This window comes from Diceros bicornis, chromosome 22 (genome assembly GCF_020826845.1).
Source record: "Diceros bicornis minor isolate mBicDic1 chromosome 22, mDicBic1.mat.cur, whole genome shotgun sequence".
NCBI classification, from domain to species: Eukaryota; Metazoa; Chordata; class Mammalia; order Perissodactyla; family Rhinocerotidae; genus Diceros; species Diceros bicornis.
Genome location: NC_080761.1, coordinates 53,019,972 through 53,033,618, shown reverse-complemented (window position 1 = coordinate 53,033,618; position 13,647 = coordinate 53,019,972).

Here is a 13,647-nt window from a genome sequence, read left to right as displayed (position 1 = left end):
TGAGTAGTTTGCAGGCAAAAATATCTATTGTTTAAATTTGTATTTTAAATATTTGCTTTAAATGTGATAGCTATCTATTAGTGGAAAACTTTTGCAGTCAAAACAAAGGATTAATATTTAAAAAGATAAAACCATGAGACTTGGGAAAAGGTATTGTGACCAGTTCTCTGGAGGGAAAAAGCATGAAACCTGATGAGAATTTCTCCTGGAGACATGGCATGGCCAGGCTGTCAAGTCCTCCAACCAGTTGGAAGTTTGGGCTATTTTATTTTTCATTTTTGTCCCCTATGATAACTATGAATTCGGTAGACACCTAAGTGTGTATGTAGTGAAGGCAGCCTCCTCCTTCTGCTATTATTTCTGAGCAGCCTAATGGCTATTTGAAGGTCGGGACAAATCCACGGGGTAGTCTTATATTTGTTTCCCTAGCCCCTAGCAGAGGAGGGACTGTGCACACAGTGGGTGTCTAGAAGTGTTTACGGCGTGATTAAATCATGCATTTAACAGTTGGTAAGATCCGCTCTGGAGAGTCGAAGGTCGGTTACAGATCAGTTCCAGGCCCAGTAAGAAGGATGTGAGAGCTCATGGCGCCACATCATGAGGTTGGATTCAGGAACAGAAAAGCACGGCTCTAGGAACTTCCTTGTGACGTGGTTCGTTACGTGATTCAGATTGTCGAGGGTAAAGCGGCAGCTGCACACGGTGAAGGTCTCACATAACGCGGGTTCTAATTCCACCCCAAAACGGCACAGTTCAGGGGCTCCTCAGTGCTTACTTAACTTGGTTTTTGTTCATTCATGTTAGTTTATGTTTTAGATGAAGAGTTTCTAGAAAGCAGGGCTCGGGGCTGTTATGGGCTGAACTGTGTCCCCCCTAAATTCACGTGTTGAAATCCTAATGCCCAGCCCCTCACAATGTGACTGTATTTGGACATAGGACTTCTTAAAGATGTACTTCAGGTAAAATGAAGTCATATGGGTGGGCCCTAATCCATATATGACTGGCGTCCTTATAAGAAAAGGAGATTAGGCGCCGGCCTGTGGCTTAGTGGTTAAGTGCGCGCGCTTGGCTACTGCCGGCGGGGGTTTGGATCCCGGCGCCCACCGACGCACCGCTTCTCGGGCCATGCTGAGGCCGCGTCCCACATACAGCAACTAGAAGGATGTGCAGCTATGACATACAACTATCTACTGGGGCTTTGGGGGGAAAAAAAAAAGGAGGAGGATTGGCAATAGATGTTAGCTCAGAGCTGGTCTTCCTCAGCAAAAAGAGGAGGATTAGCATGGATGTTAGCTCAGGGCTGATCTTCCTCACAAAAAAAAAAAAAAAAGAAAAGAAAAGGAGACTAGGACTCAGACATGCATGGGGGAAGATCATGTGCAAACACGGTAAAAAGACGGCCAACTACAAGCAAGGAGAGAGGCTTCAGAATAAAACTAACCCAGCTGACACTGTGATCTTGAACTTCTAGCCTCTGGAACTATGAAGAAATAAATTTCTGTTTAAGCCACCCAGTCTGTGGTATTTGTTATAACAGCCCTAGAAAACGAATACAAGGTCTATTTAAGTTTCTATGAGTAGCGTCAAGTCTCAAGACCATATGTAAAATAGGTGCATTTAATGGGGCAGGTTTTCTACTGCAACAGATGGACAGAACTTTTTACTTTTTTCTCTTTTAGTGGCATGAATGGCATTTAAAGGCCAGGAATTGAATCAGGCAGGTCAGACAGGATCGTAGATTTACTGTCTTTTATTTTACATCTGAAGATCTCTCAACTCCCTCAGAAGTACGTCTTTGGTGGGAGGTGGGGGCAGGAGACACTTCTGGGCCACTTTGATGCCATTAAGGGCTTAGTGGAGATTATGTTGAGAAATGATTTTGGAGAGACATTTGGGAATGATTGATATCTACTATGGGCTAGTCTAAGCAGTGACTTTATTTTTTAAATTTTATTTATTTATTTTTTTCCCCCAAAGCCCCAGTAGATAGTTGTATGTCATAGATGCGCATCCTTCTAGTTGCTGTACGTGGGACACGGCCTCAGCATGGCCGGAGAAGCGGTGTGTCGGTGCGAGCCTGGGATCCGAACCCCCGGCCGCCGGCAGCGGAGTGCGAGCACTTAACCGCTAAGCCACGGGGCCGGGCCTAAGCAGTGACTTTAAATAGCACAGTCTATAGCTGCACCTCAGTCTCATCAATGTTCAGGGAAAAATAAGGTTGTAATAATAGAACATGCAGTAGGTGTCTGATTTTGCCCCGCCCACTGTTGTAGGATTTCTTGCCCTGCTGTCAGTCTCCCTATCCATCCTCTTTGTTTCAAGTGATTCCCAGGGAGAGATTCTCCTGTATCCTCACGAACACAGGCTTCTCGTGAACTCTATCACTGTCTATCTAATTATCTTTCTCTAACAATTTAAAGACCTGTTTAATATGTTTTATAAGTTTTAAATTAGTTTAAATGTTAATTTGTTTATATATATTTCCTAAGACTAATATAACCAGAGTAAAAGAAAATTTGGAAAATAGATAAAAGAAAAAAACCCACAACACCCATGGTCACATCAATCTAAGGCAATTATTATCATTTGATTGATTTTCCTTTCAACCTTTTTATCCCATGGATAGGAACTTTTCTCCAAAAGTTGTAATTCTAATATATACACAAGTTTCTATACTCCTTAAAAAAAGAGAGACAATATTCTGAGCCGTTGTCAACGGTGCAACAGAATTTTCTTCAACATCATCTTAATGGTATATAATACAGCATTGAGTTGACGCAGTAGTTTACTTATCAGTTTCCCAATTCTTGGACATTCAGATTTTTTCTAATTTTTTAAAAATAAAGGGCTATATGGGGCCGGCCTGCTGGCACAGTGGTTAAGTGTGCGCCCTCCGCTTTGGCGGCCCGGGGTTCGCAGGTTCGGATCCCGGGTGCGCGCCGACGCACCGCATGTCAAGCCATGCTGTGGCAGCGTCCCATATAAAGTGGAGGAAGATGGGCACAGATGTTAGCCCAGGGCCAGTCTTCCTCAGCAAAAAGTGGAGGATTGGCATTGGATGTTAGCCCAGGGCTAATTTTCCTCACGAAAAATAAATAAATAAGTAAAGGACTATAAACAACATGGACATATTTGACAATGGACATCTTTGAATATACTTTTTTTTTCTGTTTTGCATTTCTTTGAACACATTCCCATTGGTCAAATTCCCATTGGTGTCAAGGGGCTTGCTCATTTTTGTGCAGAAGCTCAGAGTATATTTACTGTTGGCAGTAGGCTGTCTTGTAGAGAAGTTGTATCTGGGGCCACTCATCTTAGTTTAACCTCTGCTAAAATCCCCAGTGGCTTGGAAGCACTGCTGCTGCCTTTGGGGGAATCCGCTATCTAGTTCATAGTAGTGTGTTTTGCCTAATAAGATTGCAGGATTGGTCTGATGAAATTCAAGGATAAAGATGGGACCAGACAGGGTGTGTCTAAGACTCACCTGAGGAGTTGCTGGAAGTGTCTGAGGATACTTCATATCCTCAGTGACACCATGTATCAGTGAAGGGGAGCGTGAGCACAGGAAAGTGGGAGCAGAGCGGCAGCTTGGTGCACTGACTGGGGAGGAGACCCTGGGGTGGGGGACTCAGTAACCAGGTCACTGGGCTGTGAGTCTTGCTTGGGGAACAAGATATCAGGTTTTCCTAGAGTTTAGGGGGACGTCTCTCCCCAACTCTCTATATGTCCTTTGTTCTGAATAATTTTCTGATTATCGTTTGGCTTCTTCAGTATCTTGATATCAGGATGGTGGCAACACACCATGTCACACTGTGTTTGCCTCTTTATTCCAGCTCTGAGGAGGCTACTCAAGAAAGAACGTAGGGCCCCCTGCTATTCTTGGTGGGCTGACTTTACTCCCAAGGCCATCTTGCTTCTTATTTTTATTTGCTCTTTGCTTCTTCTTTTCATTTTGGATTTATATTCTCTTGTAACATGTTTGCATATTTCTAAGTAGCCTTAAATTTGTTTCGGAATAAGTCGTGGTTTGAATGAAGAGTGGAAGATCCGCTTTCTGGGTTTAAGAAGAATTGGTCTTGTCCATGTAGCTTGTATTTAGCTTGTAGCCTATATTATTCTGCTAAGTGTTACATTTTAATAATTTAGAATTTTGGAACGGAGCCCTTTTAATACTTAGTAACTCTTATATCATTGAGCTTCCCAGCATTTTTAAAAAAAATAAACTTGCCTCTTCTTCCCTGAGGAAGTTCTTGAAGGTAGGGACCTCTTCATCTTTGAAGCCCTCACAAAACTGAGACCAAGTCTTTGCACAAAGTGGGAGCTCAACACATGTCTGTTGACTTGAATAATCTCACCTCCAAGCAGGCTTGAGAAATAAAGATGTCTAGGCGCCCTCATCTGAGAAACAGAAAGTGATCCTGCTAATAAATATGTATAGGATTAATAACCTTTACCAAAAACTCTACTCACTCAGTGATGGCAAGGAAAGACTTGCCCACCAGAAGTGTCACGCTAGGCTCTGCTTTAAATTCCATTTGCAATCCGAGGAGCTTTGTTAGTTTTCAGATTGAAAGGTATTTGTATAAAGATTGCCATGAAGATTGTGCTTGTTTTTAATTTAAAAATGTCATTTCTATTCAGTTGTTTGAAATTAAATTTTAAATCCTTGTAACAGTAAGAAACATCCAAATATTTCATATACGGCGAGAATAAGAGCCAAAGCTGGTAGTTATGGCAGGCTGAATCTCTGATTTGATGTGAAAATATGATTCCTTTGGAAATCCCTTCTAATACTCCAGTACGGTTTTTTAATTTCCTCCAGTGACTTAAGTAATTTTGAGAGCATATGTAGGCCAAGCCATTTGAATATTTAAAAATAATAACTGTACTTTGGCTATCCAGCTCATTACTGTGATATTCCTTGAGAACAAAAGACACAAAAAAGGATTTTTTTTTAAAAAAAAGGTGAATTCCATTCAGTTGCATTAGATCCTGTGTAGGAAGTTATAACCCATTTTCAGAGGTCTTCAGAGTGATTACCCTCTGCATTTGCTGTGGAGTAGCCCTGATCAGGAGAAAGGGTTTGAATAATCCCCCAGTGGTCATTTTTTTCTCACTTGCTGTTTGCTCTGCACTTTCTCATTGTTATCACTCATGCTTTCTCGCCTGTCTCTATTGTTAATGAAACGGCTTCTTCTTTTGGTGAAGGGTAAGGCGGGACATGTGGCCCCTGGATTCCTGACGACGGACAGATATTCACTCACACTCTGTCTGCTGCTGGCAAAGCGACTCAGTGAAACTGGACATCCAAGGCACGAGGCACCTGTGCTTGGACACCTTCACAGGACACGCACCTGTCAGCCATAGTCACACAGGAGACGAAGTCTTTAAGGAAGTAATGTTTTATGCCTATGTATAAACACTGATGGAGCAGTTGCTATGATTGGAATGAAAAATAATTCTGAGGTGAGACTAGGGTGTTACCTCCACGTGTGAAAGTCATTCACTGTTATTCATATTCAATCTAGTGTAGGAAAGAACTGTAGTCAGAAGGGTACAAAGTGCCACAGGAAGTCATCGATGTGGTTAGTTTGATGAAAACAAGGACTTTTAAAATAGTAGAATCATCCCAAACTTTGTAGAAAGGGAGTGACCGTGAAAATCTTTCGTATCTCAAGAAGTTTTCTGTTTATCTTGCGGCGAAAGAATGGTCTCTCTTCAAGATGAGTTATACGTCTTTCTCTTTCAACAAGTATTCCAAATTCCCTGACCTTTTCTGTGATACTTACAGCTATTAAAAAAATGAGTTTATTCTGTGTCTTCAAGGCAAAGGTGACATTTTATCAATGAGAGAGAAAGTGTCTTCTTTCTAAAAGAACCCTTGCTATGGAGAGAACATCTTGAAATGGATGTCAGAAATTTTTATGTCATAGAGTTGAATGAAGTCTCTTAAAACAACGAATCATAAATGAATAATAAAAATTTAAATATTTTATTAACGATTTTGTTATAGAGAATAAAAAGCTTTTTATATTAGTCATAAATGAAAATATTAAAAATATTTTAACTCATTTAAAATGTTTGAAAGATTAAAAATTATATTCAGGTAATTTACAAATAAATATAATTATGAAAGCAATTTATAAATGAAAACATATCTATTGAAAGTATAGTTGAAACTTTTTACTGGTAGGGATGTGCAATCAAAGAAGTTCAGAGATCACTGCTCTGTACACATATCTGTGTCTCAATCCCAGATTCCCAGGAAAGAGAAGATGAGTGGTTTAGTCAGGTCAGATGTCCGTCTCCGAGCCAGTCATCTGTGGCCCAGGGAGGAGGGTGCTGTATTACAGGCATCCTGAGTGTCTGTACATGAACCCAGTCACGACACTACGTGATTTCATTTATCATCACATGAAAATACTCACTCTTCAGCTTGTAAAATTGGTTTCCTCTCAAGCATCAGTCCTGCTCAGTGTCAGCACTTGCCTCTCCTCACCTATCGACATGGTTTTCCAGTCAGTTTCACTGATGGATATTGCAACCTTTGACAGTATAAATGCAAACTCAATGTAAATAGGTTTTGAAGCGAAATTGTCACTCTTGCAAACATTTCAGGATTTCATGATGTTGAAGAAAACGATATTAGAATATTGCTCAAATCATACACAAATGAGGTTCGGGGAAATCAGGTAAGTAACGATGGAAGAGAAAACCAGTAGGGTTATGACAAGTAGGTCTTCATAACAAATGATTTGAATATTAAAGGATATTGATATTGGTAAGTTAATATTCCTTGAGTATTTTCTGCATAAGTGACCTTCTTTATGATCTTAGTACAAAAATTGACCACGAAGTGAAGGATATTGTATAATACTTACATTATACTCTTTTTGTTGGAAAAGTTATGTCCCCTACCATAAATATTTGACTTATTCAAAGACTTAGTACATAGTTGTGCTGATTAGAATCTAATTGAAAAATAAGATAAAACGAACTTATTTTCTTAAATTTTAATTTCATTTGTTAATGATGAAGCCCTAATCAAATGTTTTCCTCCTGCTATTCACTATGTGATTTGTTCCCTTTTTGAGAATCTGATGCTCAGTTTACTGGTTATGGGCTGACCCTCCCGAGAGCTGTGGGTGGGACGTGGTGTTCTGGACACAGCCCTTTACTCCTTCTTTGACTAACCCCTGGTCATTTGCCTCTTCAAACCTGACCCAGCTTGAACCCTAATCTTTCAGGGTCTTTCTAGGTGTCTGATTTGTTGATGAGAAAAATTAATTTGAGCCAAGGTGTTTATGAAAGACAATAGCTCAAGGTTAGTCTTTCCTGAAAGAGTTTGAACAGTAGCCCTCAGTGCCTAAAACCAAGAGGGGAAAATAGGAGAGGTTTGGGGATTGCGAGAGATGCTTACAGGCAGGGGAACATTTTCTGTCACCTGCCACCTGTTTTTGCCCTTTGCAGAAGGCCAGCTCTGCTGTCAGTTTGTCTCTGCACCATCAACTCCAATACCGCTGTGTGCCCCTGAGGTGGGATCTTTGCACAGTTATCCCCACATTGATGTTTTGGCCTTAACCATCCCATGGAGTAGGAATGGCAAATAGGTTTCGTCTCACATGCCAGCTCTGATCCACTGGGAGCGTCTGCCTGGAGAACTGCAGTGAGAAGGTTTCTGGGACCACGCCTGGTTCAGCAGGAAAGATTGTATTGATTGATTAATGATGTGTGCCATGGTCACTGGAGGTGGGGTGGTGGCATGCAAGCCACATTTTCGCTATCTTTGTCCTAGACTGTGCCATGGCAGTGAATACTCCTGCACTACCACATCAGGGAAGTCATTTGTCACCATTTAACTCTTGACTGTTTACCAAGGCTCAGGGTTTTCTATTGAGTTCTTGTGATCCCCAGCAGGTCCCAGCGTGCACCTTACGTATATGCCTACGACTGTGCATGTAAGATTAGCAGCACCATCTTGGTGTACACAGAATGGCTCATCATTCCTACTTATTATGCTAAATACAACTAATTTCATTAAAGAGAGCCTTGCTTTCATTTGAGGGCACCAAGGTATGAAATTGTCAAGCATCCTGCTCTAGATACAAAGAATATTGCAGATATGGTTATTCGTCCTTTAAAACATACCCAGATGAGACATTTCTGTACAGCTCGAGCTTAGGAAAGATATCATTTTTTCCCCCTGTCACTTCCAACACGATGCGCTGTTACACCTTCTCTACTGTCAGGGAAATTCAAGCAGCTTTCAGAGTTAGGAGCTTCAGGGACAATTCTGTTAGGAAAAAACCCCGGGGGAAGCAGTAAGGGCTAAAGACCCTTATTTTAGCCAATACACGCAAGGACATTAGGAAGTGAATGTTTGCTGTGGTTTTATTGGGCTCTAGTTAGCTTCACCCACGAGCCCCAAGGTCCCTATGGGAATGAGGTGTACCTCATCAACGTGTCATCTTTTTAAAGCCTGTGCTCTCATGGGACAGTCTCAGAGCACTGCTGTGCTTAAAATAATACAGTCCAGCATTTAAAAGTAATTTCCGGAGGTCTCAGCCCTTTACTTGCCTTTCTTCAACTCCGCAGGGGAGATAAGGGACCACAGGAAACATCTAACATGTCCCTTTCTCTTCCTTCCGTTCCCCTTACACTGAAGCAGCCCAGTCTCCCTCCATCCAGCCTCCCTCCAACAACGCACCCCTCCTTGCCCCACCAGCTCTTGCCCCTACGCCTCTTTTCTTCCTCACCACTCGTTTCCTGGCATTACAAGGTCCAAAAGAGCTTATTTAGCAAATCAGGACCATCTGGGTTGGGAGGGTCAAGCAGAGTTCTCTTAAGCGTGGGAGGAGGAGAAAGGCTGGGAACCCACACCTGTGGCCTGTTTCTCTCTTATGATTTACTTCCTTACACTCACGCTCAGGTTGTCAGATCCTGGGCTGTGTTGCAGTCACTGAGAAAAGAAGGATAGGGTGGCAGCTCTCCCACTGTGGGTGGAGAGCTGTTGCTCTGGGCCGTGTGTTTCAGTAACTGGCTCTGGGTGCCGCCAATCTGCTCCTGAGATGGGTTTGTCATGGCCTCTTTCTCGCTGGCGTTAGGGGATGTCCCTTCTAGATGGCACCTTTTGGGATGGCTATCTTTCTCTTCCACTCCTCTTATGCTCTCTTCTGGAGTGGGTCTTGAGTTTGCACACTCAGTTGATAATTTATGTCCAAAGTCTATTTTATTACAGTGTAAGGCAAATTGGGGTCAACAGTAGACATGGGGGGTAAATTACAGGTACAGAGCCTCACTAACTGGTCCACCACTTGTACTGCCCCTGCTTTGTGTCACCCCCAGAGCTGCCTTTAAACCCAACCCTGGCCTCACTTTAGGTGCAGCCTCTCAGGTGGATTTTAACGTTTCCTCTTCTACTTCCAGCCCCCGCTTCTCGATCGAGCCTTCCTTCTATTAGTCGTCTCTCCTCAGGGGAATTCCCCTTTGCCTGCTGATCCTTGATCTCAAATGTTTTCTTTCCTTTTTTAAACAAAACATTTCCTCCTTATATATGGAAGTCAAAGATGCATGGTCACTATAGAAATTAGGAAAATGCAAAAAAGTACAAAGACAAACCATCCACAATCATCCACAATCCTAGAAATAACCACAGTTCAAGTTGGTCAATTTCCTTTGCTTTTACCTAATTGCAAATATGCTGTATATTCAGGTCTGCATTCTGTTTCTTTTCCTTATCTTTTCTTCTGATTTAGTCTGTACCAACCCCTAGCAAAGTCATGACGCTGTTACTACATTGTTACTGGCGTGTGCACGTGCACCCACACACACGCACACGCACACACACGCACACACACACACGCACACTATAACCGGCGTCTTTGGGGCAGGTGCTGAACTCCTGGCCTCTCTACGACCTGATTCACAACACTCTACATTTTGGCCTCCTTTTACTGACAGTTACTTTTTTCTTGCCTGTTCTGTCCCCCTTCTCAACCTTTATGGGTGTATATGGATTCTGCTTGATTAAAGGAATTATTATACAATGTCTAAGGCCTAACTTTAAATTGGGCAACAGGTATCACTATGAACATACAAAGGGGAGGCCCACTTTTTCATAATTGCCTATTGATCCACTTCCTATGGTATTAGGAACCTCAGTCTCCACTTGCCTCAGCCTTAGCTCTATTGCTTGTTCCTAAGAGCCTGCAGCCTTCAACAATTGCTAGGAAACAAGGTCTGAGCACCCAAGGAGAGTTTCCTGTTATTCTCTTGTAAAATGACAGCACAGAGATTTGATAAAAACTGAATGAATTTTTAGTCTAGGATGTTCTGTTCTTAAGCTCTAATTGCTGTTTTCCCTTTAACTCTAGAAGTGATTCTGCCAAACAAAAGAAACTTTAGTCTTCATGTGTGTATTATTATTATTATTTTATAAAAAAATTCTCCTTTAAAAGTGTGATTTAAAAAAGATTTCTGTATCATTAAAGGCGATTTTCTTTTGTCTTGGGACTGGTTTTATATGAATGTCAAAGGGGGAATATTCACTCTAAAAGTGAACCTTCTGGGATGCATTTATTCCACAAAGTGAGATACACCTGGTTGCAGTAAATATAGAGAAGACTATGAAATAGCCAGTTTAAAAATAATTAAAGAATTTAAAAATGCTAAATCAAACTCTTGGTTATTAAGGTGTATTACCTAAATGATGTATATTTGATCTCCAAAAAAATTTTTTTTTCTTTTGAGAAAGATCAACCCTGAGCTAACATCTATTGCCAATCCTCCTCCTTTTTTCCCCCAAAGCCCCAGCAGACAGCTGTATGTCATAGCTGCACATCCTTCCAGCTGCTGTATGTGGGGCGGCCTCAGCATGGTCGGACAAGCGGTGCGTCCGTGCGTGCCCGGGATCCAAACCCGGGCCACCAGCAGCGGAGCGCGCGCACTCAATCGCTAAGCCACGGGGCCGGCGCCCCGCGATCTTCAAAATTTAATGTCACTGAGACTAGCATAAGAGAGTAAGGATTCAACGGTATTTTGGAGGGATTTAGATTAGATATTAGAAGCTCTGCAAAATTCAGAGAAACCGGTATCCACGGTCATAGACGAGAGAAGCCTCATCTTGGGATCTGTAATAAGAGAGCAGACAGTCTGTCTCCTTATATTACCCTTCAAAGAATCAACATCATGATTCAAGAATGTCTCTTTCTAATCAGTCATATGCCTTGCAGGTGACTATGAGTCTTGGTTTGGAGTATTTTAATCTGGGTGAGGGATGATATTATAAGGTTAATAGGAAATAAATATGGTTTTATGAGCTACGTTTTTCTTGCTGTCATGCATGCTCCAATGAGCTAAGTTACTTCTACGTATTCCAGTGGAAAGATCAGGTTCAACGTGTACTACACTGAATAGCCATAGGGCATTTGTCTATCATATTTTCTTCCTTTGCACTAGAGCTGCAACTTGAAGTGACTGAGGGATAGATGCTGGAGGTACCCATAGATGGTGGATGCCCCAGGGCAACCACGCATGAACTAGAGAGGGAATAGTGGAAGGGGTGAAATGAACCTTGGCGGTACTGAGTCCCTGCTTTATTGCTGTTCCAGGTGGTGTTGGTCCACCAGAGTGGAACCTCTCTTATTGCCCATATCGGAATCAGAAAGATGCAAGCTGCTCTGGAAGCCAAAACTACTGTGCTACCAGCAGTGGGTACAGAAGCAGAGTGTCTGTTCAGCAGGTGAGACGGTGACTGTAAGCTCTGTGAGGACAGGGCCCAGGTAGGCTGTGTTTCTTGCTGTACCCCAAGTACCTAGCATAGTCCCTGCATAGCACAGGCAACAATAGGTACTATTAGATTACTGAAGGTGGTTTTTGCTCTGTGACCAAACTTGTCCCTGTCCTCAAGGGTCCTGGCTGAGTCTCTACATGGAAGCTCTAGTGGTCTCTGCATGGGAGTATCCAGAGTCTTCACTTGGACAACCAGAAGTGTGGCTCTGCAGCCCTGGCTGGGTTCTGGGGCCAGGACTGGCTTGGGGAGTACAGACAAGGGATGTCTGCAGACAGCATTGGGGGAATCCAGGCTCAGGAAGTAAGCTGATTTCAACATCAATCTGAAGGGCCTGTGCGGGAAGGCAAATTCAGTCTTGAGGCATAGAGATGGAACAAGCAGACATGGGAGATGAGGTAGGAGGCAGCCCTGGACAGACTCTTGAAGTGCTAGATGGAGACAGGGAAATTTAATGAGGCAAATTCATCTTCACCCAGGCCTCTGACCCTCCGAGGACCTTTGAGTAGAAGCTTTTTCTACACATCTTCTTGTTGAGGGCTCCATGTCCCCTACCCCACCCCTCTCAGGAACTTGCTTTATATCCTGCCTCAGGCAGAACGAGCCTGAAGTTCCCCTAGAACCTAAATAAGGTTCAGGCTTTCCTTTCCCAAGCAGGGTAGCAAGTTCTAGATTTGGCTGTGGCTTCAGCAGGTACCATCAATATGTTGCCTCAGTAATCCAGCTCCCCAGGACCCCCGGAAGGCCTGAGATTGAAGCCAAGAGTCCCAGGCTCAGCCTCCAGGAAGCAGGTTTGTCTTCATTACGAGCCCTCAGGCCTCAAAAGCTGTTGCCCACAGCTCTTCCCCTTGGTGGCTTCTGAGGGCAGTGAGGGTAAAGACTTCGTGCCAGATGGTCTCACCTTAGGCTCTGTGAAGACAGCACTCCCAGAGCCTTTGAGCCTTTAAAGAATTGCCCATTTTTGATGCCAAGCACATCACTTGAATGCAAGGAGTTTAACAGAATTAACAGCAGTCTCTGTCTGGATGCAAGATGATTTTTAACCTACAATATTTTTAGGATCCTGCCAGTGCACCCCAAGGCTCCTTGAGGCAATGAAAACCATGCCCTTGGCAATCTGCAGACTGCGGTGACTCTCTTGCCAGAGTTTTAGTTTCTTTAGAGCACTTTCTTATCACGTCTGGAAGATGGGTTTGACTGATGCAGAGACAGGAAGCTTCCTCTGGGAGACGTTTTGAATTCCTGGTTATCTACAATCTCTGGCACATTATAGGCCATGTTGGCAAGACTGTGGCAGGGCCCCAGTGCTCCCTACAACTTGATTTTCTCCCAAACCAGCAAGGTTCAATTTACTTGGCAAATCCAGCAACTAGAAGAAACTACAGAAACTGTTAGGCCACAGGGAGGAATCTTACTAGAAGGTATCTTGTTGGCCGGCATGGAGAAATTTAGGCAATGGGAGACTCAGGACCATTTTAAGCTTTCCATAGACTTTTCTGGAGCCTTCATCACTTATATCAAACATATTAAAATACACCCACATCTCAATTAAGTGTACGATTTTCCATGAAAATGTTGAAAGGATTTTTGTAGTTTTGCTTTTGAAATTATTTGCCTATGAATGACATTAAATTTACAGTTGACTATGTCTTCTTATAATTATTGTGCCTACTCAGGAGTTCTTGAAAAAGAAGAGACTCTACTCCATAAATTGTTTTCACATGTAATGAAATTTGTTATGAGTAATAAATTAACAATTAATGAAGTTGATGTAATGTTGCATTTTGCAGGCAGTTAATTAAATGCTTATTAATTTCAGTTTGCTTTTTTGTAGCTTGGAGCCAATTCATTTTTTTTTT